We start from the raw sequence: 24,874 nt of genomic DNA on the forward strand, positions 1-24,874 counted from the left end.
GGGCCCATATGAAGAAAACTTTGAAGTAACTTAGACAGTTGCATCCTCTTCGTGTCAATAAGAGATAAATGAAGCTGTGATCGATAGTGGTTAGTGGCTTCCTTCCTTCCTTCCTCCCTCCCTCCCTCTCTCTCTCTCCCTTTCTTTCTCTCTGTGTCTCTCTCTCTATTTCTTTCCTTCTTTCCCCCACCCCCAGCTCCTGGTAACCACCATTCTACTCTGGTTTTATGAGTTCAACTTTTTTCTTGATCCCACATTTAAATGAGATGATACAGCATTTGTCTTTCTGTGTCTGGGTTATTTCACTTAGCAAAATGTCCTCCAGGTTTATCCATGTTGTCACAAACGGCAGGATTTTCTTCTTTTTTTGGCTAAATAATATTCCATTTTGTGTGTGTGTGTGTGTGTGTGTACACACATACATTTTCTTTATCCATTCATCCATTGATGGACAGTTGTTTCCATCATCCTGGATCCTGCGAACAACGCTGCCATAAACATGGGAACACAGACAGCTCTTCAAGGTATTGATTTCATTTCCTTTGGATATATACCCAGAAGTGGAATTGCGGGATGGTTCTGTTTTCAGTTTCTTGCGGACCCTGCATGCTGTCTTCCATAGTGACTACTAATTCACATCCCCATCAACAGTGCACAAGGGTTCCTTTTTCTCTACATCCCTGTTCAGAAGAGGGACTAGTGCAGGGGAGCAGAAGAGCTTTCGGGCAAACAGAGTGAGAAAACGTCAGAGAATGTGTGTGGAGGCTGGGAGGTCAGGAGGGGGTCAAGACTGTTGCCGAGAACCAACAGCCAGAGCTCGCCACCATCCTCTGCCAGAGCGCCTCCCACGTTCCACTGCCTCCCGGCTCCTGGTCCCCCGCCTTGAGTTGCCCAAACCAGATCTGTTCTTACAAAGCTTCAGATGCTCGCAAGTCCCCGTAAACAGTGGGGCCTGTTTTGGTGTCTGGGGAGTGGTTGAAACTTTACTGATTTTATTTTTTTCATCTGGAATATCATTATGCAATCCTTACAGACAACAGTCTGATTTTCTTTTCATAGTTGAGACCATGTCTGTAACAATGTAGCTAAATATATCTCCTCAGCCTTTATCTCTTAGGAGGCACTGTACCGATGGCAGGATTTGAATCAACCCTGAAGGGAATGATTAAGGTTTACAGACAGTTGTGCTATCAGTTGGAATACGTTATCACATATTAGTTGCATCTGTAAGGGCCACCCTAGGAATACTCGGGCTTCTCCCCCTTTGAATTAAAACTTGGAAAGAAGAGAACAATTAAACTATAGTGAGGAGGGAAGTCTGCGAAGTCCCAGTGTCAGTACTTGGTTTTAAGTTCTGAAGAGAAATTACAAAGCGGAGCATTACATCGGAGGTTAGGAGGAGCAGAGAGGATGCTTGGGGGAAGGAAACCGGTGTATAAAATTAATTTTAACCATTCTTTTTGGAGGGGGATCACCATTGAATTCTTTGAGGAGCTGATGAAGACTTTGGACTCTTACCCAGACAGATTCACATAAGCACATCATACAAATTCCACACTCATCCTCGCAGGGCGCTCGTTCTCCCCGAAGCCCACTCACAACTCGTGGGGTTGATCCAAGGAGGCCAGTGAATGCCCTCTGGGTCATGACAGGCTCAGAGAACACAAGAAACCCCAGCTCCACCGGAACTGATGGCTGAGGCAGGAGAGGGGAAGAGGCTGGACAGCTAAGCAGAGAGACCGGGTGGAGGTTTGTGGCGGGTGGGAGGCACACTGCAGACCAGGGATGCTGGGTCTTGGACAGGTCACCTTTCTGGGCTTAAGTGGTCTCATCTGCATGAGAACAAAGTGAGATAACATAAGAGAAGGTGTTTTGAAAACTTCTTCCAGGTTACGGAAGCTAAAATGGAGGTTTAGGAAGATTAACCAGGTTAGAGCATACTGGGTATATTCACTCACAGCCCTTGACTGTGGAGCAGGGAATATCTGATGTGCGTTGGGACTCTTAGGGCAAGAGGAGGAGAGAATTCATGGACCCGTCACAGAGTAAACTAGGTGGAATGAACTTAATCACTTTTGAAATGAGGGGCAATACTCTTAATAGATGATTACCTCTTAGTGTGAATGGAACGGTCTGGAGTGAGATCAGGAGGAAGATGAGAAATGTTCAGCCTGAAAGCCCCTGCATTCTTCCATAGGTCTTTCTTCCAAAACCAGATGGTACATGAGTTAGATGCTCTGTGAGTTATAGAATATTAAATTTTATAACCAAATCAAATTGATGTCTTATGCCTGGAACCAATGCACTATTGAATCTACGGGGAACCGCTTAGATTGTCTTAAGTATTGATTCATGAAAAAGGTTTTGGCAAATGGTCTTGGGCAAGGAATCAAGCCAGAAACAGCATTTGTCAGACCAGATGGGTCGACTCACCCTTCGGACTAAAACATTAGCCTCTTTTTGTGAAAACTGCCTAGTGGTCTATTAAATTGGTTCTATCATATATCAATGGACGCGTCTTGATTATCCAATGTATAGGAGCTTCTGGGACACTTCTGTGTGGTGCTAAATGTTATCTACGAAGATGGTCTTTTAGAGAAACTTAATAAAAACCCATTTGGGCACCCAAAGGTCAGCTGTTTGGAAGAAGAGGTGGGAAATTGGCCCATACCCACTGTGGGAGAAAAAAGACGTTATTAGAGGTTGAAAGTCTACTACACGCAAGAGACAAGTGAAGCATCTGCTCTACAGGATAGAAAATAAGAGACCGTCCCTTGTTTGGGGGCCGCAGCAGAACCTTGGTGTCTCGATGACAAAGGGTAACCCCCTAAATGGTTATTTGATTCGAAGCTGTGTAGGTGGCTCTTCCCCCAACTTTTCCCTGGGTCTTATGCTCCAAGTTCAGCCCCATGTCACCTCCCTACCTGAGCAGCAATTCTACCCCCCAGTCCTGCCATCAGGACACTGTTGTATCACCCTGTTCCTCGGTCCCTCATCTCCAGATGACGTTAATTGTTTAGGGTCCACCTCCTTCCCCCCGTGGGACAGGGCATCCTATCTGTCTTGCTCCTGGCTGTGTCCTCAGCCCCCAGCACACGTCACCCAGATTTGTCAAACAGATGAATTTGTGGAGTCTTTGAAACATTGAAACAAACTCTGACCTGCTTACCAGTTTGTAGAGTCCCGGACCTTTTATGCTATTCGGACAAGGCTTTCAGATTCTATACCTGCAGGGTCTCTCCGTTCCTGGCGCTGCTGTCCTCACGTTTGGACCATTGCAACCACCTCTGAAAAGTTCTGCCTGCCTTTGGTGTCCACCCGCTCCAGGTCTGTGAACTCCTGCCGGGTCCATTTCCTACTTCCTAGAAAACAGCCATCAGTCTGACTTTCAAGCTCCCTCACATCTGTCCCTGTTTCCCATCTTCTTCCTTACGGACCTTTGATTCAGTCGAGTCAAAATACTCCACCTGTTTCCCTACAGAGCCTGCTGTTTCCTGCCTCCAAGCCCCTGCCCACGTGGTTCCCTTTACCTGCCTGAAGATAAGCCAGCTTCTAAGATGCAACTCAAATACTTTCTCCTCCAAAAAGCTTTTCCTGGTTTCATTCAACTGAACGTAACTCCTGCTCCTTTTAACTTTTCTAACACTTTTTTTTGTTCCTCTCTTAAAGTATGAGCCACTTTACATAAACGTCTGGCCTCTTGCACTGGACGGTGAAGGAGTCGAGGGTGGAGACTAACCCTTACTCATCCTTGCCTTCCGCAGAGCACGGGGCTCAGAGCCTGGCCCAGAGGACAGGCTTGATGAGAGCCAGAGAATGAAGGGCTGAGTCTGCATTCTTGTTTGGGTGCAGTTTTATTTTAAGGCCAGGAACATGCAAAGCATCCTGGAATATATTAGTCACTATTCTTGCCAGGGGAAAGAAATCTGTCTCCGATTTGAAGAACTGTCTGGTGATGGACGGTGGTTTGGGCAGTAAAAACAATCCCACAGAACGTTACAATTTGCAACGGGCTTTACTTCATCTGATCCCACGGGCTTGTAAGGTAAGAGGTGTCTCCAGTTTACGGTTGAGGAACCCGAGACTCAGAGAGGAGAAACCGCGTGGATGCGACAGCCAGTGTGTGGTGGGATGGGTCCTCGGGTCTCGTGACTCCAGGTGGTAGGTCTCTGTCTCTTCACAGTGCTGTCCTGCAGCCCTGGTCATGAGGTGGGTGGAGATGGTGATAGCCTTTAAGGAGATGGCCCCAGAACTTCCATAATGCCCAGCTGAGTATGTATCCTGGGCAAGAAAGAGTGAAGATAAATGACCTATGCTTTTAATTCAAGAAGCTGGAGTAAAGAACGATTTAAAAAGTAGCAGAGTTTGACTTGACAGTGACTGAGACGTTTGATGAATTAAATGGAAAGAACTCTTGCCTGTGAACTATGGGCTGGTCTAGCAAAGGCGTCTGTGCCTGTTTCCTCACGTCTCCTGGAAAATAAAGGCAGCAAGAGGAAGAGGGAGATTCAGGAATTCGACCCAGAGGCTCCTGGGCTCACCCAGCCTCACCACTCCTGGCTGTCTTGCTTTGAAAAGATACTGTCTGTGTCTGCGTTTCCTTATCTCTGAGTAAGGAACAGTCATCGTAATTATCTCTCAGATGCTATGCATTCATGATCCCATTCAGTCCTCCCCAATTCTGAAAAGTACGAATTAGTATTATTCATTTACTAATTTTTCCTCCTTCCTCACTGTACAGACAAGGAAAGGGGTTCAGGGAGGTTAAAAGCCAGGAGGAAGAGGTTGCCAAGATGAACCCTGGTCCCCTCACTCACTACCCAGTGTACCAGTTTCCAGCTACGTAACGCGGGATAGGAGGACCCATCCCAGCAGAGTTCATGTGACAGTTAGATAAGAAAATGTGGTTGAAGTGTCGAGATGATGTTAATGTGATCCCTTCTCATTTCTTTTAATAAATGTTTGTGAATTAATAAGTGGATCCAGGGATCTGCATTTCTTTAAAGCATGTGTGAATTATAGACGCTTTGTTTAATGACGATGAGTAGTTAACCAAGTTCACGTTGCTGCTCAACATGTTTAGTAAAGACCTTCCTGGGGAAAGTTACCATCAGGGGAGGAGGTGAACCAAGGACCCCCCCCCCTCCCCACTGCACCCCTGGCAGCCGATCCCTCTGGGTGGCAGAGGCCCTAAGAGGCAGGGAAGAGCCTTTGAAGTCCTGCTCTTGCAAAAACAAACCTATAAATGACAGCATGGTTGCCAATCACTGCCTTCAAATGGGTGTCTGCCCCCCTTGTAACATTTAGTGGGGACTTACAGAAGTTAATCACGGAAACACAAACCTGGAAGAAACACACAGTACAGGGATTATCTGTGGGTCTGGAAAGGCTCACAACTTATTTCACATAAATGTTTTCATCAGATTTTCTCACCCTTTCCGATGATCATTCCAGCATCAATGCCCTAGAGGGATGCTGGTAGCAGGAGACCAGAGAACATTCCCAAGGGGAGGCCTTGGAAGCCTTGGAGGGAGGAGGGCAGGACCAAAGCTGGACAGGACCAGACTCTGCCTGGCTTGAATGTCGGCTCTGCCTCTGATCAGTGCCTGACCTCCAACCAATGCCCGTTTGCTGTCGCACCTCTGGCAGAGATTCTAGGTCTTCCTCAAGTCATTTCCTTTCCCCTGGGCACAAAGGAGAAGGTAGCAGTGGCCCTGGGATGGGTTCCGGCCAATGGATGTACCTGGAAGGCACGCACACCATGTGCCATGCCGCGTCCAGGCTGGCAACAGGCTCCCACTCCCTCGTTCCCTACCTGCCGGCAGGGAGAAAGCTCTGAGCACTTAGAAGAGGACAGGGCCACAGAGGGAGGGGCCTGGGTCCCGAAATGCTACGTGAAAGGCCACCACGCCAGAAGTGGTCTGTGGACATGACTGCTCTGCGAGCAGGGAATCAACTTTTGTTGTGCTGAGCCCCTGAGAGTTATGGGTTTATCTGTTACTGCGTCCAGTGTTTCCTTTACTAATACAGATTCATCTTCTTTGTCAGTACCAGGGGGTACCCGTATGATTTTGTCTCTTGCATTTTTTTTGCTTGCCAGTATCATAGGTGTTTCCCCATGTCACTAAAAATTATTTATTAGACATTACTTTTGGGAGTTCCATAATACTCCAGGGTAAGGATGTACCACGATTTTTCTAACCCATTCCTCATTGTTGGATAGTTAGTTGTTTCCAGATTTTCAGTGTTATAAAAAATGCTACAATGATCATACTTGTAAGCACTGGATTGCTTCCTTTGCAGTCTGAATTCTTAAAGGCCATTCAGGTTTCAGACCTGGGTAATATGCGGAAACCATCGACTGCACTGGACACAACCTGGTTTCTGGAAGGTAACGGTATGGGGTGGTCACCTGCATGATGCAGGCTACAAGAGGTCCTGGGGAGGGTGGCTGAATTCTTGAAGGAGAGGGGAGGGAAATTCTTTTCTGCACCAGCTCTGGGGAGAGGTGCTCTCTGCCTGCGTGTGAGGGGCAGTGAGGGTTCCTCCGTCCAATTCTGTCTCTTTGAGGCCAGGCCAGGCCAGCCCCTTTGCTTGGGAGAGTCTGGGCTCATGTCTCATGAGCTGATGTCTGCACTGCCAGGCCATACTTCTTGAGCGTTTTTCTTATTTATTTATTTTTACCCACATCCAAGCATTTTTAAAAATTTGAGCTATATTTAACACACCACAAAATTCAGTCTTTTAAAGTGTACAATTCAATTGTTTTAATATGATCACAAAGTTGTGCAATCATCACAACTACCTAACTCCAGAACATTTTCATCACCCCGAAAGAAACCCACACACGTTAGCAGACACTGTCCCATTGTCCCCTCTCCCTAGCCCCTGGCAACAACGAATTTACTTTTCTGTCTCTATAGATTTGCGTATTCCAGTCTTCATATAAGTGGAATTTAGATGTGTGTCCTTTTGTGTCCGGCTTCTTTTACTTAGCATCATGGTTTCCAAGTTCACCCATGTTGCAGCATGTAGCAGAACTTCATTTTTAAAACATATTTATTTATTTATTTGGGTTGCACCGGGTCTTAGTTGTGGCAGGCAGGCTCTTTAGTTCTGGCATGTGAACTCTTAGTGGCGGCATGCATGTGGGATCTAGTTCCCTGACCAGGGATCGAACCTGGGCCCCCTGCATCGGGAGCGTGGAGTCTTATCCACTGCGCCACCAGGGAAGTCCCAGAACTTCATTTTTCAATGGCTAAGCAATATTCCATTGTTTGGCTAGACCATCTTTGTTTATCCATTCGTCAGTTGATGGACATTTGGGTTATTTCCACTTTTGGGGTTTTATGAATAATGCTGCTGTGAACATTTGTGTACAAGTTATTGTATGTATATGTTTTCAATTCTCTTGCTGTTTAACTCCATGTTTAACTTATTGAAGAATGGCCAAATGGTATCCCAAAGGGGAAACACATCTTTCATTCCCGGTGGCAATGTATAAGGGTTCCAGTGTCCCCACATCCTCACTGACAGTTGTTATTTGTCCATCTTTGTTATTATAGCCACCCTAGTAGGTGTGAAGTGGTATCTCATTGTGATTTTGATATGCATTTTCCTAATGATTAGTGATGTGCAACATCTCTTCATGTGTTTATTGGCCATTTGTATATCCTCTTTAAAGAAATGTATATTCAAATCCTTTGCCCATTTAAAAATTTGATTGTCTTTTTAGTATTAATTAGTAAGAGTTCTTTATATATGCTGGATTCTAGACCCTTATCATATAGACTTGCATATAATTTTTCCCCACTCTGTGGGTTGTCTTCTCACTTTCTTGGTGGTATCCTTTGAAACATAAAAGTTTTTATTAAAAAATTTTTTATATAAATTTATTTTTATTTATTTTATTTATTTATTTTTGGCAGCGTTGGGTCCTCGTTGCTGCGCACGGGCTTTCTCTAGCTGTGGTGAGAGGGGGCTGCTCTTCGTTGCAGTGTGAGGGCTTCTCACTGTGGTGGCTTCTCTTGTTGCGGATCACGGGCTCTAGGCGCGCAGGCTCAGTAGTTGTGGTGCACGGGCTTAGTTGCTCCGTGGCATGTGGGATCTTCCTGGACCAGGGCTCGAACCCGTGTTCCCTGCATTGGCAGGCGGATTTTTAACCACTGCACAACCAGAGAAGTCCCAACGTTTTTAATTTTAATGAAGTTTGATTGATCTATTTTTTCTCGTGTTGTTTGTGCTTTTGGTGTCATGTCTAACCCAAGGTCACAAAGGTTTATTCCTGTTTTTTCTTCTAAGACTTAACACTTAAGACATATGGTATGAAGTACAGGCCCTACTCCATTCTTCTGCATGTGGATAGCCAGTTACCCCAACACCATTTGTTGAAAAGACTATTCTTTCCCCATTAGACTGTCTTGGCATCCTTGCTGAAAATCAATTACCTATCTGAATTTATTCCTGGACTCTCAACATATGTCTGTCCTTACGCCAGTACACGCTGTCTTGATTAGTGTAGATTTGTCGTGAGTGAGTCTTGAAATTGGGAAGTCTGTCTTCCAACTTTGATCTTTTTCAAGATTGTTTTGGCTATTTTGGGTCCCTTGCATTTCTGTGTGAATTTAGGATCGATTGTGTTGAATCTGTAGAGACCAGTTTGGGGAGTATTGCCATTCTTAACATTATTCTTTCACGGTGTTACTCTTAAAAAGCAAAACAAACCACAAACCTCAACAGTTAGCTCACATAACCAACCATTATTAGGTTTTTCTGTAACAGCTCTTTATTTCCTCCAGCTACTTTTAAAAATGAAATGCTTTGCCCTTGTAAATGAATTATTTTCTTTTTACCAGTCAAGCTTAACTGTGTATATTTCCTTATTAGACCATGATGATTCTGTTTCAGTAAAGTTAGTAGGGTTAAATACCATAGAATGTCGTTAAAAGATGGAAGAGCCAAGGCAAAAAATCGCTCATGCAAACCACTGCTCAACTTGCCACAAAAGAGCAGGTGGATTTGTGATGAAAGCGAAAGGATCTTGGTTCTCACACTCCTGTGCTCTCTCAGTATTAGCAAGAGCCGATTTCAAATCCCAGCTGCTCTCCATTCCTCTGCTTTTCTGTGGATATTTTAAAAAGTATTTAATGTCTTTGAATCTGTGTTTTCTTCTTTATGATAGTGATATGATCCAGGTGCCCAGGGGACCTCCTGAGCCTGTGTCTGTGATATGTCACACTTACTTTTAATGACAGTTAGAGTTGCCTGAGCGCCCCCAGGCCTAGCCCCTTCACACTGTCCCCCACTTGCTTCTGTGAGTCCCTGGAGGGTGGCTCACGTGCCCAGAGCTCGTCTGTCAGCTAGTTACCTGCTCTGTCACATCTGCCCCTGCTGCCTCTTCTGCACCTGTCCCCCGCCCCGCCTCCTTTCTACTCGGTCTCCAGGAGACGCCCTCATCGGACTGCCAAAACCGCGTCGGGATTCATCTGTCTCCACGCCCCGGGAAGCACCAGAGCAATGTTGTTTCTATACAGATAAAGAGAATGGTCTTCTCCACCTTAAATGCAGCCCAGTTCCGGAGTCTCTCTGAGTCATTCTTGAAAAATCCAGTAAGCCTCTGGCCCTTTCACCTCTTACCGTACTCCAGCCAGCGGCCCTCCACTGCCACCATTCTCCTCTGCCTTCCATTCACCTCCACCTCATGCCAACCTCCTCCTCCCAGGTCACCAGACAGAAGCCTGAAGAAAAGTGTGTGTGTGTGTGTGTGTGTGTGTGCGCGCGCGTGCGTGCGTGTGCGCGTGCGCGCGTGTTGGGGGCATCTCATCAACAACGGCTGGGCACCTGCAAGCATGAGTTCCTGATAGTTGAAAACGGTGCCTACCCCCAGAGGCGTTATGAGGATTAACGGAAGTAATGCAAATAAAAGTACGTTAATGCAAACTAAACATAAAATAATTCCCTCCCCCAAGTCCCTGGTACAAAGAAGACACTTCCCCCAGGGTTTTAAAATATCAAAGTGACAAGATCCCTTTTCTAGTTAAAAGCACATTTTCCAGATACTTCTTGCCGTCCCAGTGGGAAAGCCCCCAGGCCTGTGATTCCAGGAAAGACCCCCGGGCTACGCCCGTCCTTCCTGGGACTCCGCTTGGCTTGGACCGAAAACAGAAGCTTGTTTCCTCCGCCCCTGAGCAAGGCCTTCCCCAGGGCTCCTCCTCCGCAGCGATCCCGGCCGCGGCTCCGAGCCCCGCCTCCCCCGGGCCCCTTCACCGAGCAGGCCCCGCCCCTCCACTCCTGCGCCGCTTCCCGGCGGGTCTCGGCGCCCGGACGAGGCGGCCTCTTTCCAAGGCGGCAGACGCGGCAGTGCGTCCCTGCGCTCCGCCCGCCACCTGCGCCCCCGCGGCGGGTGCGCGCCTCGCAAACCTCCCGGCGGAGGAGTGGGAACCTGGCTTAGGAAGCGGGGCAGGCAGGTGGCGGGGACGAGGACGTTGCGAGCCGGGAGCCCGGCCACGTGGATTCTCAGATCTCCTTGTGGTTTCGTTTCAACACGCAGCCGTTGGGTGTCTGGGTGTTCGCGCAAGTGGCATACGTGATTCTAGAGGTCGGAATGCAGAAGTAGCAGGAGGGCTTTGTGGGCCAGGCCCTGAGGACATGGGTACCACATGACAGCCCGACTCGGAGAGGTCACGAGAAGCGCCGAATGCACGACACTGTGACACGTGTTTTAGTGAGATGCGTGCAGGGTACAGCAGTGAAAGGGAGGGATTCTTTCTGGTGCGTCTTCAGGGGGGCCTAAGGCGAGTTTAAGTTTGCGGGGTGGATAAGCACGTAGCAGAGCATCCCGTTGAGAGGAAACAGGGTCTTTAAAGCTGCAGAGGGGACCTGGAGGGGGTGTGAGCCCAGGAGCCCGAGGGGGGCTTGGTGCCCCACCATCTCCTTCAGAGCCACCTTAAATAGCAGTCTCAGCAGAAACGGCGAGCTTGCTCTGTGGGCTCCACTTCAGGGTATGTCTGTCCCCTCCTCTTTGGACTCTATGTATTAACTTGAGCAGCCATGGGTGGTGTGTGGCTTTGGGGACAAAGGGATTGACGGGGGACAGAAACAAGAACGGACAAGACCATGAAAGGCATTGGATGCCAGGCTGACGAGGTTAAGCTTTATCCTGTGGGCTGGAGCTTACAAGCTGGTGGCCATGAGTTGATTTTTATTATTATTAGTTTTTAATCCTAGGAACTTGGTTTGTTTAATTCATAAAAAGTTTTAAAAGTCAGTACCTTTCTAGCATCTCTTGGAAGACTGGGAAGATGTCGTGATCCTGCAGGGGGCTGGTGCCAGGTGACTGCTGCCGGCTTTAAACCAGGCACAGGCTCTCTGTTTGCCTCAGTCCCCACCACTCCCTTATGCCTCCCAGGAAAGTGCTGAGGCTCTGCAGGCACTTCAGCACACCCCCTAGAGGCAACTGGAAGCCAGTGGTTTTAGGTAGGAGAGTTGAATGGTAGGATTTGGAGTAATATGATTGGTAGGTGATTGGATTTGAGAGGAGGCCATTGGAAGCAGGGAGACATGTCAGTCAGTGTTAGAGCAGACAGATTTAAGCAGTATCGAAACACAGTAGGGGAGCAAAGTTTTCCACCCCCAAATGTGTCTCTTTGGCACGAGGATTAATTTAGGCTTATTATTTTTAAAGCCCAAAGATTCAGGAAGAAACTTTGACCTCTTTAACTGCCTAAGGTGTGCGGACAGAGGACCTGTTCCAGGAAGGAGCCGTCACCATAGATCAGTATAGTATGAACTAGATGTGCAAAGTCTGTCTGTTAAAACTCTTCTCTGCGTCCCATTGTCTCTGCTTGCCCAGCAGACATTTGCTTACCAGGCCTTTGCTTTTCCATCTCCGTGTCAACTGCCTTCCTAACCCTCTGAGGTCTCAAATCACTACCCCCAGCACCTTCTTTTGTCTTTAGCCGAAAATGGTATTTAAGGTGAGGGTTTCGGCCATTTGGGCGAGTTACTCAGTTTTCCTCGGTTTCTCCCATGTTACGTGTTATTAAACTTTTTTTGATTTTTTCCTGTTAACCTGTCTCATGTCAGTTTAATTCTTAGACCAGCCAGAGGAGCTTAGAGGGGAAGAGGAAATATCTCCCCACCGCCACGCACATGCCCCCACACACGTGCGTGCACACACACACTTTAAATATGGTGAAACAGCTCCCTCTTCTTCAATACTTGGAATCCTTAGATTTCCTAAGATTTCTTTACCCCATCTACATTTGTTTAAATTTAATTTAAAGATTATTTCTTTTGGGGGGAGGGAAGTACAAGTGTCTTTTTTCCCAGGGCCCACTTCTCCCTTCTGTGTCCCCCTCCCCTCTCAGAGATGGAGCTGGATTTGGCCTGAGGAGAGCATCAAATCCTGGACTGCTAATTTTCTGACCCCAGAAGGCCGCTTGCAGGATTCAGCCTCATACTCTTCCAGCGGCTCTAGTGTTCATTCCCTGCAGAGCTGGGCTGCATCCTTCCCACGCCCGGCAAACACCTCTTAATGCTCTGGAAGGAAGAAAAATAGAGAATTGTCTGGGAAGCGTGGTGGGGAAATAAAAGCCTGACCCCGGAGCCATATGTGATCCAAGTTACGATAACAGCTTGTAGAGGAGAGAAAGGAGACCTGACTCCAACTTCTGCTTCCCCTCCACTGCTGGGCGACACACCCAGAGTGGTTCTGCATCTCTGTTTCTGCAGCAGGAGGGGAGGAAGATGGTGTGATGCCAGCCAAGGGCCAAGCAAATGGAAAGCCCGTGGTATGATCTGTCTGCCTATTGACCTCGCTAGCCCACGCCTCCACCGCTGGAGCTGATTTCATCTGTAGGGGCCGTGTTGTTTACTGACTTAACCATCTCTTTCGGTGCCGTTGTCTCAACACGGCACTTTTAGGTAAGATAATGTTCCTGTGTGTGTGTCTCGATTACAAATGTCAGTAGAGATAGAAGTGAAGGTCTGAAATTCCCTGCGGGGTATTTGCTCTCCCTGGCTCAGGACATGAGAGGCTGCTGGCAGTCAGTTTACCTGCACCGGTGGGGATGTGTGAGTAGGTGCCGGGGACTGGGGCAGAGACTCATTCATTCAACAAGCACTCTGTCCTAGTGTGGCTTCTTGGGGACGCAGATCCTGAGTCAAGGATTTGAGAGCATGTTCTTTTTTTTTTTTTTTTTTTTTTGCGGTACCCGGGCCTCTCACTGTTGTGGCCTCTCCCGTTGCGGAGCACAGGCTCCGGACGCGCAGGCTCAGCGGCCACGGCTCACGGGCCCAGCCGCTCCGCGGCATGTGGGATCTTCCCGGACCGGGGCACGAACCCGTGTCCCTTGCATCGGCAGGCGGACTGTCAACCACTGCGCCACCAGGGAAGCCCCGAGAGCACGTTCTTTACCGAGGAGCTGAAGTGAGGAAGTAAGACAGAGAAAGAAGGCCGCCAACGAAGCGTGTGTTGGCAAGTCAGCTGCCACCGTGGGGCTTCGTCATGCTGGGGAACTTTGGGATTCAGCGCAGAGCACATGCCTCGGAGTTACCCCACCCAAGGTGGGAGGGAGCTGGGATATTTGTACACCAACTCTTGTCAATCATTGATCGCGAACCAATCGTGCCGAGGGAGCGTGAATTCCTGGGACGTCTGCCCGTTGCTGGAGTAGGCAGAGAGCAGGCTTTGGTGGCCAGAGGAAGTGCTCAGACAAAGGGGTGCAGGTGCTGGCGGCCGAAAGTGGGACCAGCCTGGACTGAAGTGATCAGGACAAGAGGCTCTGGGTGGAGGCAGTGACAGCACCTGCTACATGTTCTTTGAGGACTTCCTGTGTGCCAGGCACGGTCATATAATGGTCACTGAGATGGATTTTGTCTCTGTTTTCACAGAACTTCCAGCTTAGTGGGGGAGATAAACAAGTAACCAGGCTGTGCCCCAAAGGTGGGATATTATGTGATGGTAGAAAAGAGAAGTGCATCAGGGAAGGCCTCCTGGAGGAGGTGACATGTAAGGTGGACCTGCATTAGGACTAGAAATAGTCCCAGTCGGGAGGAGCAGCACGTGCAGAGGTTCTGAGGAGGGTGAGTTTGTGCTAAACTCTGAGAAACTACGAGAAATTTGGCAATGCCTGGATTACAGAGCTCGAGGTGAGGATGCAGGAGACGGAGCCCTGTGATGGAGGACTTAGAAAACTGTTCGGACGGTTCCTAGAGCAGCTTCTTCCAAGACCAAACCTCCTTCCAGTTGGTATTTCAGGTCCTTATGTGATTGTCCCCTAGCATCTTCCTCTCTGTTTTAATCTTGCATGCAACCTGTTCTCTTTCACATATTTCTAACAAAACAGAACCTTTTAAACATTTTAAACAGAAAATCTAACAAAGGTTTATTTGATTTTGTTACAGATTAAACTAACATATAATTGGCAAATTATTCCCGTTCGTAGATTCAATGGCTGGTTCGAGCAGTATTTATAGAGTCCCTGCCCTTAAGAGCCTCAAAACATGTGATGGGCTCTGGCATACTGTGTTCTCCACAGACGGCTGCAAGGATGCCTCCCAGCCCACACTCCTTTTGCAGCGTGGTCGGCACTCCTCCCAGTGAGAGGTAGGCCCTGTGTTTCTTATTCTTGAAACTGCACGGGCTTGTGACCACTGTGGTAGGGATACTAGGTGACTGTGGAGGCTAAGTCAGGAGAGGCAAGGCTCCCCTTGGTTTTCTAGGGATGCTTGTCTTGCGAACCCTGGGCCCTCCCGTAAGAAGCCTGAGGCTGCCATGCTATGAGGAAGCCCAGATCACGTGAAGGGTGGCTGTGGCCTCCTGCCCCAGCTGAGGTTCCAGCTGAACGCTAGCATCGACTGCTAGACTTAGGAGTGACGACATTGTCATGCGATTCCTGCCCCCAGCCGTTCAGTCACTCCCAGCCTTCGAATCCTCCTGGCTGAGGCCTCTGACCTCAAGAAACAGAGATAAACCCTCCCACTGTGCCCCTCGCGAATCATTGGCCCAGAAAATCCAGGAGCAGGGTAAGTGGATTGCAATAACCCACTGCGTTTTTGGGTAAATTGTCATTCGCAGAGCTGAGTCACGTAGAGGACAACCTCACACCGTGTATAAAGGACCAGAGTTTGTGCTACAGACCACACGCACCCCGTGGAAGGTCCCAGAGGGGACACTTCACACTTGTCCAGAGTTTTCTTAGAGTTCAGGCTTGAACCAGCCTTGAAAGATGGTGACCGCCCTGCTGTCACCTCCTCTTCCAAACAGAACAGAGTGCCTTTGACAGACCTCTCCCCTCCCATTCTCGTCTGCCTGGCGCTGATGCTGCAGGCCAGTTGGGCTGGGATTGGATTCAACCACAGCTGGTTCAGAGCCAAGGAGGCCACACACGCATGCCTAGGGCTTCATGGAAAGAAAAGCTTCCTGCCTTTTCCTTGGAGGACGCCAGCAGACGCTCAGTGTGGAATGAGGCTGCTTCTACGTCAAAGGGGGAGCCCGGGGCTGAGAGCATGGGTGTGGGCGCTGGGTGGAAGCCTCACCATGGAAGGCAGATCAGGGAGCCGGACAGAGCCAGGGGGACACCAGGCCACGGGCGACAGCGTTTGATTTGCTGCACGATCCCTTGCTAGTCACAGGCCTTGATTTTTTAGTGCCCTTTATTATACAGACTAGTTTTAACTGGATTTTCTGTGACTTGCAACAAAAAGAGTCCTAACTGATCTCAATGGGTGGGATCTGTTCCCTGTCAAAGAGGTGAAGCGTCTCAGGCAAGGGGAAAGGGGAACGTCCTCCCAGTGTGTAGCCACTGCGGTGAAGCCTGTCGGATAACAAGGGGGAAAGTTCCCACGGCCAGAGTATTGTTTGGCGTAACGTTTCCCAAAGTTTTGTTTTTTCCTTAGTGGGTCAGTAAACGTGTACGAGCCACTGGCGTCAGCGCTGTGCCGTGCTGGGGAGACGCCGAGCAAGCATGGTGGCCCCACCTTAGCGGAACTTGCGTTCCAGCCGGAAGTACAGACATTATGCTGGTTATAGTGGGATGACTATATGTCCCTCCTGGCTGCAGGAGGGACAGAAGATGCTTGGAAGCTATGACGGGCGGCACACAGTTTGGGAGGAGGGGTGAAGGAAGGCTTCCTTGAGAAAGTGACATTTAAGCAGGGCCTAAAAGGTGAGTAAAGATTTAATTAGTCAGTGGGGGAGGGGCTTGGGGGGAATGTTCTAGGTAGAGAGAATAGCACGTATTTGGCTATAGGACTTTTAAGGGCTTTTAAAGTGTAAAGGTGCACTGTGAACCCCGAGAGGGGCTGAAGTGTGCAGTCCCCAAATGTATTGACATAGAGTTCCGATTTATTAGAGAAGCATCTTGTAAGACTTAGAAAAAACAGCATGTGTTCAGGAATGAAGTGTTCTGAGGCCAGAGGGAACGTGGTCCTGATTCAGGTAAAGACCTATGTATGAGAATAGAGGGTGATGATAGATAGATAGATAGATAGATGACAGATAGATAGATAGATGACAGATAGGTAATAGATAGATGACAGATAGGGAGATGGATAGGTAGATGATAGATTGATAGTAGATAGAGGGATAGATAGGGAGATGAATAGATAATGGATAGATATGTAGCTGGATGATAAATAGATGACAGGTAATAGATGATAGATAGGGAGATGGATAGATGATAGATGGATAGAGATGATAGATGATAGATGATAGATAGATAGATAGATAGATAGATAAATGAATGAGATGGATGGATGGAGGGAGGGAGGGAGGAAGGAATATTAGACGAGGCCCAGAAGGGCCAGGATGGGGAGGGAGTTGAATGTCAGGATAAACACTTTGTTGGTGTCTGAGTGTAGATTCATGGCTGCGGTTTATGTGAGAAGCTTGGGAGCAGAAAGGAGGTTACAGTGATCCAGGCATGAGATTCTAGGCTAAAGTGGGGACCAAGGTAGGAGGAAAAGAAATACGTCTCAGAGGCGCCCCAGAGGAGGGATAGGCAGTGATTAATGAGAGCCATCTAGAGTGACAAGAAAGGCAGGAAGAAGCGGAGCGTAGCCTCTGGGTTTCACGAGGAAGAGGAGCTCCAGGAAGAAACGGAAAGCCTCTGTCTCGCTCGTCACCACTAGTTCACTGCACAACGGCAGGAAAAGTCCAGGCCACCAAGTTCCGAAGCATTTGCCAAATCCTCTGCAGGGCTAGTGAGCCCGGGGCAGCCGGGAGAGAAGCCGAAAATTAGGGTAAATAGAAGCTCAGAGATTTTCGGTGGGTTTTAATCATCTGTGTCATCATGACTTCGACCTCGAGAGCTGCCTCTGTTCTTGTTCACCGGTGACAGGAGTGACATGGCCTCCTTCAAACCCGTGCAGCCACATTTCATTAAGAGGAGAGAGAGAGAGAAATGTCCTTTCAGGTCAGGATGTCAAAGAGATGAAAAAGAGGAGATATTTAAGAGAAAAATAACCAGCAGTACACCATTCATCTCTCTCTCTCTCTCCCTCTTTCATCTCATCTGACCTGATACCCTGAACATCCGTGATAAGAGACGTGGGCGCAAGTGGCACCGGGATTAATACAGCCGCACACAAGTGAGGTTTTCACCCCGTAACCACCATCCTTTCCTTTGGGGAATCAGGGCTCCAAGTGTCAGGCGCTGTGGCGGTTCCCGGAGGGTCACGGCGGGATGCCTGGTGCAGCTGCTGCGGATTCAGAAGCATCTTTCAGAAACCGTGACTGGAGTCCTTTGACTATTCCAGGTACTTACCTGCGAGGCCGATGCCACCCTTGACCTGGGCGTTTCCTCCGGTCAGCCCTTGTCCTGATGCATCACCTGGACCGGACTCATGGCCCCCAGAGAAGCCCAGTAGGGCTTGCTGGGACCAGAATGAGCATTCATACTTCATCCCATTCAGGGAAGGTTCCCGGAGCATCTCCTCTGTACCAGACACGGTGCTCTGCGTGGGGCCAGACAGACACAGAGCAACCACTACCATCGTGAATAAGCCCGTGACCGGCCCTCCGGGGGCTCAGATGGGGCTGAGCACACAGGAAGGGGACCGGGACTGGGCTCTAGGGCAACCGAGACAAAATTCCACAGACAGGGGGCTTAAGCGACAGAAATGTACCTACTCACAGCTGTTGAGGCTGGGAGTCTAAAACCAAGGCAGGTGTCAGGAGGAGGTGACACTTGACCTTAAAGAGTGAGGATGGGACTTCCCTGGTGGCGCAGTGGTTAAGGATCCGCCTGCCAATGCAGGGGACATGGGTTCGAGCCCTGGTCTGGAAAGATCCCACGTGCCGCGGAGCAACGAAGCCCGTGCGCCACAACTGCTGAAGCCCGCACACCTAGAGCCTGTGCTCCGCAACAAGAGAAGCCACCACAATGAGAAGCCCGTGCACCGCAACAAAGACCCAATGCAGCCAAAAATAAATTAATTAATTAATTAAAAAAAAAAAGAGTGAGGAGGAATCTGAAAGGTGCAGAAAGATATCCAGGTGGAGAGAGCCATGTGAGCCTATGACCTCATTAGAGGGGTTAAAAAATAACAGGACAGGCCTGGCCGCTGACATCAGGGATTGTCAAGGTCATGCTCGCTTCTGTAGGAATGACGATATAATAATCACTGAATCCTAATGACTGTTTACCATGTGCCGGGCACCCTGGTATAAGCCGTATGTGAATTTTCTCTTTGAACTCCAGGCAGCCTAACGAGGCTGTGAAGGACATGACTTTCCCTGCACAGACGAGGAAGCTTAGCCCTGGAGAATTCAGTGATGTGCCCGAGGTCACACAGCTGGCAGCCCTCAGCCCCGGTCTGTCCCCGCAGCCCAGGCCCTACCCCTCCCGCTCGCCGACGTGGGGTTGGGAGTGTGCAAGTGCTCGTGTGGTGGCTGAGCTCCTAAAACACACGCATTCTCAGACCCTGCTCCCAGAAATGCTGGCGAGAGGCCATCACTCTACTTTCAGAGACTTCCGGGGCGATTCGGATGGGAAACGACAGAGTAGCTCTGAGCTTTGCAGGGTGGATTCTGTCCTGAGCCACCTCCAGAGCTTTGCTGTCCTTGCAGTTCGCATCTCGGTAGGAAGAATGTCAGGCGGAACGTAAAAGGCAGGGCTTCTAAGTCTGGCCCTGCTGCCAGCAAGCTGTCTGATTTTGGACGAGTCCTGCCTCTTTGGGATTTAATTCTTTGTGCGTCAGAGCAGGGGGTATGGGGCGGGACAGATGACTCCTGAGATGGCCTCAGGCTTTGTCACGCAACAGTTCTGCTGAGCAGTGGCATTAGGAGATGGCAAATTCAGTCATTGAAGCTTAGATGTCTGTATTCATTTTCTCGGGCTACAGAAACAAAGTACCCTAGACTGGGGGCTTCAACGACAGAACTTGACCATCTCACAGCTCTGGAGGTTGGAGTCCAAAATCAAGGTGCTGGCAGGGTTGCTTCCGTCTGAGCTGGGAGGGGGAAGCCGCTCCGGGCCCCTCCCCCAGGCCCTGGGGGTTTGCTGCGCATCCTTGATGTCCCTTGTGTTGTAGGAGCATCACCTCAGTCCCCGCCTCCATCTCCACACGCTGTTCTTGTGTGTGTGTGTGTGTGTGTGTGTGTGCGCGCGCGCGCGCAAATCTCTCCCTTTTATCAGGGTACTGGTCATATCAGAGGGGGTGGCACCCACCCTAATCCAGTATGACTAATTATATCTGCAATGACCTTATTTCCAAATAAGGTCACATTCTGAGATCTTGGGGGTTAAGGCTTCAACATATGAATTTTTAGAGGATTCAGTTCAACACATAACAAGGTCCAAGGGAAAAACGCCACTAAAATGAGCCAAAGTCACTTGAAATTGAGTTAGGTTTCTGATCAGTCAGGAATAATTGTTGCATACCAGAGAGTCCACTCAGGCCAGTTTAGGGTGGAAAGGGATTTATTAAAGGATGCTTGCTAACTGCAGAGGGGCCACCACCTCAGGAAGGACACCCGCTTTGTGCGGTGGTGCGGCTCCCAGGACACGGCCGCTGCTGGTGTAGGATCTGGCCCCGCCCCCGGTGCAGCGCGCAGAGTCCCACACACAAGTGTCTCATGCTCTCTTAGTGGAATAATTTGGAAGGACTACGTTGAAATGGAAAATGTGCATTCCTTTCATTCAGCAGTTCCACTCATATGATTTTTCCCCCTAAGGAAATAATTCAGTGAACGCCCAGACATATCTTTGTAAATACGTCTGTTTATCAGAGTGCCGCTTATATGAACCAAGACACCTCACTATCCATCAGTGGTAGATGGGTTAAATAAACCACGATACAAGTGTGCCCAGCGTGAGGCTACGTTAAGTGTAATGATATAAATCGGTGGTTTTCAGCTCGGGTCAGATCCAAAGGCCACCCCTTCTATAATAAATGTCAGACTCAAATGTCCCCTTTCTATAACAAATGTTTATAATGCTCCCCTTACTATCCTGAAATGAAATTCATAGATAATATAACCTATATTATATTAAAATAGTTATTATATAAATCTATTAAATATATTAAAATAAATATATTAAATATATATTATAAAAATATAATTTTTTAATCAATATAATGACACAATGACTCATACACACAAGTTTAAAAAATCAATATATTGTAACATGAAAGAGAAATAAAGGGAGAAGAATTGGTAATGAATTGTTTCAATATGTAAACACACAGGCATGGGTACACGTGGAGACACATGGAAGGTCAAGGTCGGCCCCTAAGGGAATCCCCACCAACGACCCGGGCAGGAGGCAGACCCTTCAGCTGCGGGTGCCAGGAGTTCAGATCTTCTAGCTGCATCGTTATGGATGGTGGGGTTTCCCAGAATGAGCAAAGCGAGGTACAATCCACCCTCAATATCCCTCCGTGTTCCTGGAATATGTGGTATATGTTAAAACCATGCAAAATTACTTGTGTCTAAATTAAAACGAAGTTTGGATCTTAGATTATTCTAAATAAGCTTTTCAACTACACGAACGACTGGGCTGATATTTCAAAATTACGAGGGCTACTTCTCCACGTGGGGGGTTGCCTCGCACAATATAGGACACTCAGTATCCCTGGACCCCCAGCTGCTCAATGCCAGGAGCCCCCCAAGGAAAAAGTCCCCACAAATTTCCAACACACTCCCGCTGTGGAGCAGAATGACCTCCTTGAGAATCTGTCACCATCATCTGCGTTTATTGACGTGGAAAAAAGTCCACGATGTGTAGTTCAGTACAATGTACGGTTAAGTCAAAATCTTCAGGGTCAGCAGCTACAACATGATTCCATTCTTGAAAAAGGAATAAGCTAAAGAAGGAAGGACTCTGTGAAAGAACTGTGTGTGTGTGTGCATGTGTGTGTGTGTGTCCACAGAGGAATAAGTCTGGACGTATATACACAAACACATTAACCAGCATTGTCTCTGGGGATGAGATTTCAGATAATTTGCATGTTCTAATGTCTATTTGTCGGAATGGACTGATTTTTTTTTAAAAAATTATGATATACAATCAGAAAAAAGGAACTATTTTCATTTGGCAAACAAATAACAGAAGGCAGTTTTCTGCTGGGGAATTCTCTGCTGTCCTGTGTGCTGTGGAATGTCAGCAGCCTGGCCTTGTCCCCGCAGAGGCCGGGAGCACACACCCCGGGCACAGATGTGAACCAAGGGCATCTCCAGACACAGACAGAGGGGCGATGGCACTGTGGTCTGTGGTCTGGGAGGTCGGGAAGCCTTCCTGAGGAGGTGACAAAGCACTGAGATGTGAAGACGGTAGGAGCGAACTAAATGAAGAGAGGGTGGAAGGGTGTCCTGGGCAGAGGGAACAGCATGGACAAAGCCACGTGGCAGGGAGGAGCTGGTGGGAACGAGCTACCAAAGGAAACAAAGCTTTCACGGGGAAATAGCAAATAGTACCCCCCTTGGATAAAGGAAGAGGGCGACATCAGGACACGTCTGCCTCTCATGGGGCTTCAGGGACGCTCCAGAGGTGTACTGTGAACCATGCCTTCTGACACACAGTCTAATATGACACGTGTTATTGAATTTTGCAGTAGCAAATGTAAAGCCCATGCGGTTTTATTGAGACATTTCTGTCAATTTTCCTTTGACTTGCCCTTCCAAATAATGAACCGAATGTTGCTTCGCTTAATTTTCAAGTTGATGAAGCTTCCTTTCCTATTGCTAATTTAAGTCACTTAAAGTGATTTTTTATTAATCTGGGATAGAGAGTTTTGCCTTTCTTAATTGAAAATATTTTTGAACCAGTAGAATACGGCATGAAATTATTCAGGAAATCTCAGGCCCCAGAGTCAAGGAAATCTTTTTTCTTTTTAAAAATCCCAGCTTTCAAAGAATTTTCTCCAAACTCTTTTTTGTTTTTTTAACATCTTTATTGGAGTATAATTGCTTTACAATGGTGTGTTAGTTTCTGCTTTATAACAAAGTGAATCAGTTATACATATGTTCCCATATCTCTTCCCTCTTGCATCTCCCTCCCTCCCACTCTCCCTATCCCACCCCTCTAGGTGGTCACAAAGCACAGAGCTGATCTCCCTGTGCTATGCGGCTGCTTCCCACTAGCTATCTATCTCACGTTTGGTAGTGTATATATGTCCATGCCACTCTTTCACTTTGTCCCAGCTTACCCTTCCCCCTCCTCGTGTCCTCAAGTCCGTTCTCTACATCTGTGTCTTTATTCCTGTCCTGCCCCCAGGTTCATCAGAACCTTTTTTTTTTTAGATTCCATATATATGTGTTAGCATACGGTATTTGTTTTACTCTTTCTGACTTACTTCACTCTGTATGACAGACTCTCAGTCCATCCACCTCACTACAAATAACTCAATTTCATTTCTTTTTATGGCTGAGTAATATTCCACCAAACTCTTACAACAATCTTACTGAAAAGAGTTACTGAATGCTCAGCTGGCTACCAATGACTTATCTCCACTAACTAAACATAAAAACATGTCTGGCTTCTTTGCGTCAACGTGTGTAATTCCAATAATCATCATACTCTATATTTATACAGATTTCTGTCTTATTTATACTTCCCAACAGCCTACAACTGGTGGGTGGGGGGGGGAGATGATCTCTGGGAATGATAAAATAAGATTGCCCTCTTGTGGGACTTCCCAGGTGGCACAGTGGTTAAGAATCCGCCTGCCAATGCAGGGGACACGGGCTTGAGCCCTGGTCTGGGAAAATCCCACATGCCAGGGAGCAACTAAGCCTGTGCGCCACAACTACTGAGCCCACGAGCCGCAACTACTGAAGGCTGCGAGCCACAACTACTGAAGCCCGTGCACCTAGAGCCTGAACTCCACAACAAGAGAAGCCACCACAACGAGAAGCCTGCGCACCGCAACGAAGAGTAGCCCCCGCTCGCCGCAACTAGAGAAAGCCCGTGTGCAGCAACGAAGACCCAACGCAGCCAAAAATAAATAAATAAATTTTTAAAAAAGATTGCCCCTTCGTTTTAAACCATAAAATAGGGAGGGAGGAATTCAGGTTGTGTTACTCACGAGCTGGATCACCTAGAGTAAGTTAATTAACTTCTCTGTGCCTCGACTTGCCTGTGTGCAAAATTGCATAAGTAATAATAGTACCTACTTCATGGGCTGTGCAAAGCTCCCAGAACAGTGCCTTGGCCTACGTTGGCCATCAGGACTGCTGACTGTCCGTCTTAAGAAGTGGGATGAGGGTGCTGAAACCGCAGCAGCCTCGCCTGGCTGGTAGAGGAGCAGGCAGGACACTGCAAACAGCGGGCGCCAGGTTTCAGAGGCAAGGAGGCCACAGGCTTCCAGCAAACTTGCAGAGGCTCAGGGGAGGGATGGCGCCTCGTATTAGTCTTTAATCACGCATGACACTGTGTGGCCTTTTTTTCTCATCCCCACGTCACACATACGGAAGTCCAGTGTCAGAGGCGTTGGGGCAGAAACATGGCCAAAATCCACTGCAAAGCTGGTGCCCTTGGAAACCAGTGTCTCCAAGTTCCCAACTGACAGTCACCTCCGGGATTTTGGAAATCCAGAAATCATGTCGAGCTTCAGATAATTCCAACACCCTTCATACTCGTTACTCATTATAAAATTTTGTTTTTTTTTTTTTAAAAATTGAGTTTAGTTGTATCTACAAATATCTGTGACCTACAGACCAACTCTGTCCAATACAAATACTGTGAGACACACGTATTTTACGTGTTCTTGTAGCCACGTTTAAAAAGTAAAAGGAAACAGGTGAAATTAAGTTTAATTATATTTTATTTAAACCAGTATAACTAAATGGTTATTATATCAATATTTAACCAATATAAAACTATTAATGAGATATTTTTCTTCTTTTTATTCATACTCATTCTCCACCGTCTAGCACATCTCAATTTGGACAAGTCCCATTTCTAGTGTTTAATAGACACATGCAGGCAGTGGATAGTATATTAGGGCGCTGTAGAGAATAGTCACACATGGGCAAACACCAGCAAATACTGGGTGTAGTGTTTGAATACTGTAACACTTGGCTCTCCTAGCAAGGTTAATAACACTACACAGAATCACTTTTGAAGTTGCCAGTTAAAGAACTAATTTTGCTTCTAAAACCTGTTATTTCTTGGAACACCTCTCATAGGATTTGTAAAGTATACAATGCATACAAACATCAATATTTATTTTATTTGCAAGAGTGACTCGCCAGTAGCAGCAGACAAACCGTAAGCACACAGACAGCCACAGTACAGCAGCTGATGACATCATGACCACCCCGAGTTCCTTTCCCGGTTCCCGGAAAGGTCAGCCTTCACCTTCTCCTCCCCCCACTTGGCTCTTGCCTGACGTCAGTGGGTTGCTTGGAACAAGCAACATCTCTACG

The 24,874-nt window shown here is 47.8% G+C and overlaps 2 long non-coding RNA genes across 7 annotated transcripts; one reads left to right on the forward strand and one right to left on the reverse strand.

Moving 5' to 3' along the window:
* Positions 1 to 972: 972 nt before the first annotated feature.
* Positions 973 to 3,821, reverse strand: LOC137231513 (uncharacterized). 2 transcript variants are annotated; one of them, XR_010946633.1, is made up of 4 exons: positions 3,531 to 3,821; positions 3,170 to 3,358; positions 2,112 to 2,237; positions 973 to 1,832 (listed from the first exon to the last, which is right to left on the reverse strand). It is a non-coding gene; the product is annotated as an uncharacterized lncRNA (long non-coding RNA). The 2 variants fall into 2 exon arrangements; XR_010946634.1 differs by having other exon boundaries at positions 3,170 to 3,362.
* Positions 3,741 to 24,135, forward strand: LOC137231511 (uncharacterized). Of its 5 annotated transcripts, none has more exons than XR_010946631.1 (4): positions 3,741 to 4,045; positions 12,733 to 12,924; positions 18,705 to 19,428; positions 23,147 to 24,135. It is a non-coding gene; the product is annotated as an uncharacterized lncRNA (long non-coding RNA). The 5 variants fall into 5 exon arrangements; XR_010946630.1 differs by lacking the exon at positions 23,147 to 24,135 and adding an exon at positions 20,695 to 20,964 and having other exon boundaries at positions 3,742 to 4,045; XR_010946632.1 differs by lacking the exon at positions 23,147 to 24,135 and adding an exon at positions 15,901 to 16,169 and having other exon boundaries at positions 3,742 to 4,045; positions 18,705 to 20,308.
* The last annotated feature ends 739 nt before the right edge of the window (positions 24,136 to 24,874 follow it).

This window comes from Pseudorca crassidens, chromosome 10 (genome assembly GCF_039906515.1).
Source record: "Pseudorca crassidens isolate mPseCra1 chromosome 10, mPseCra1.hap1, whole genome shotgun sequence".
Lineage (NCBI taxonomy): Eukaryota > Metazoa > Chordata > Mammalia > Artiodactyla > Delphinidae > Pseudorca > Pseudorca crassidens.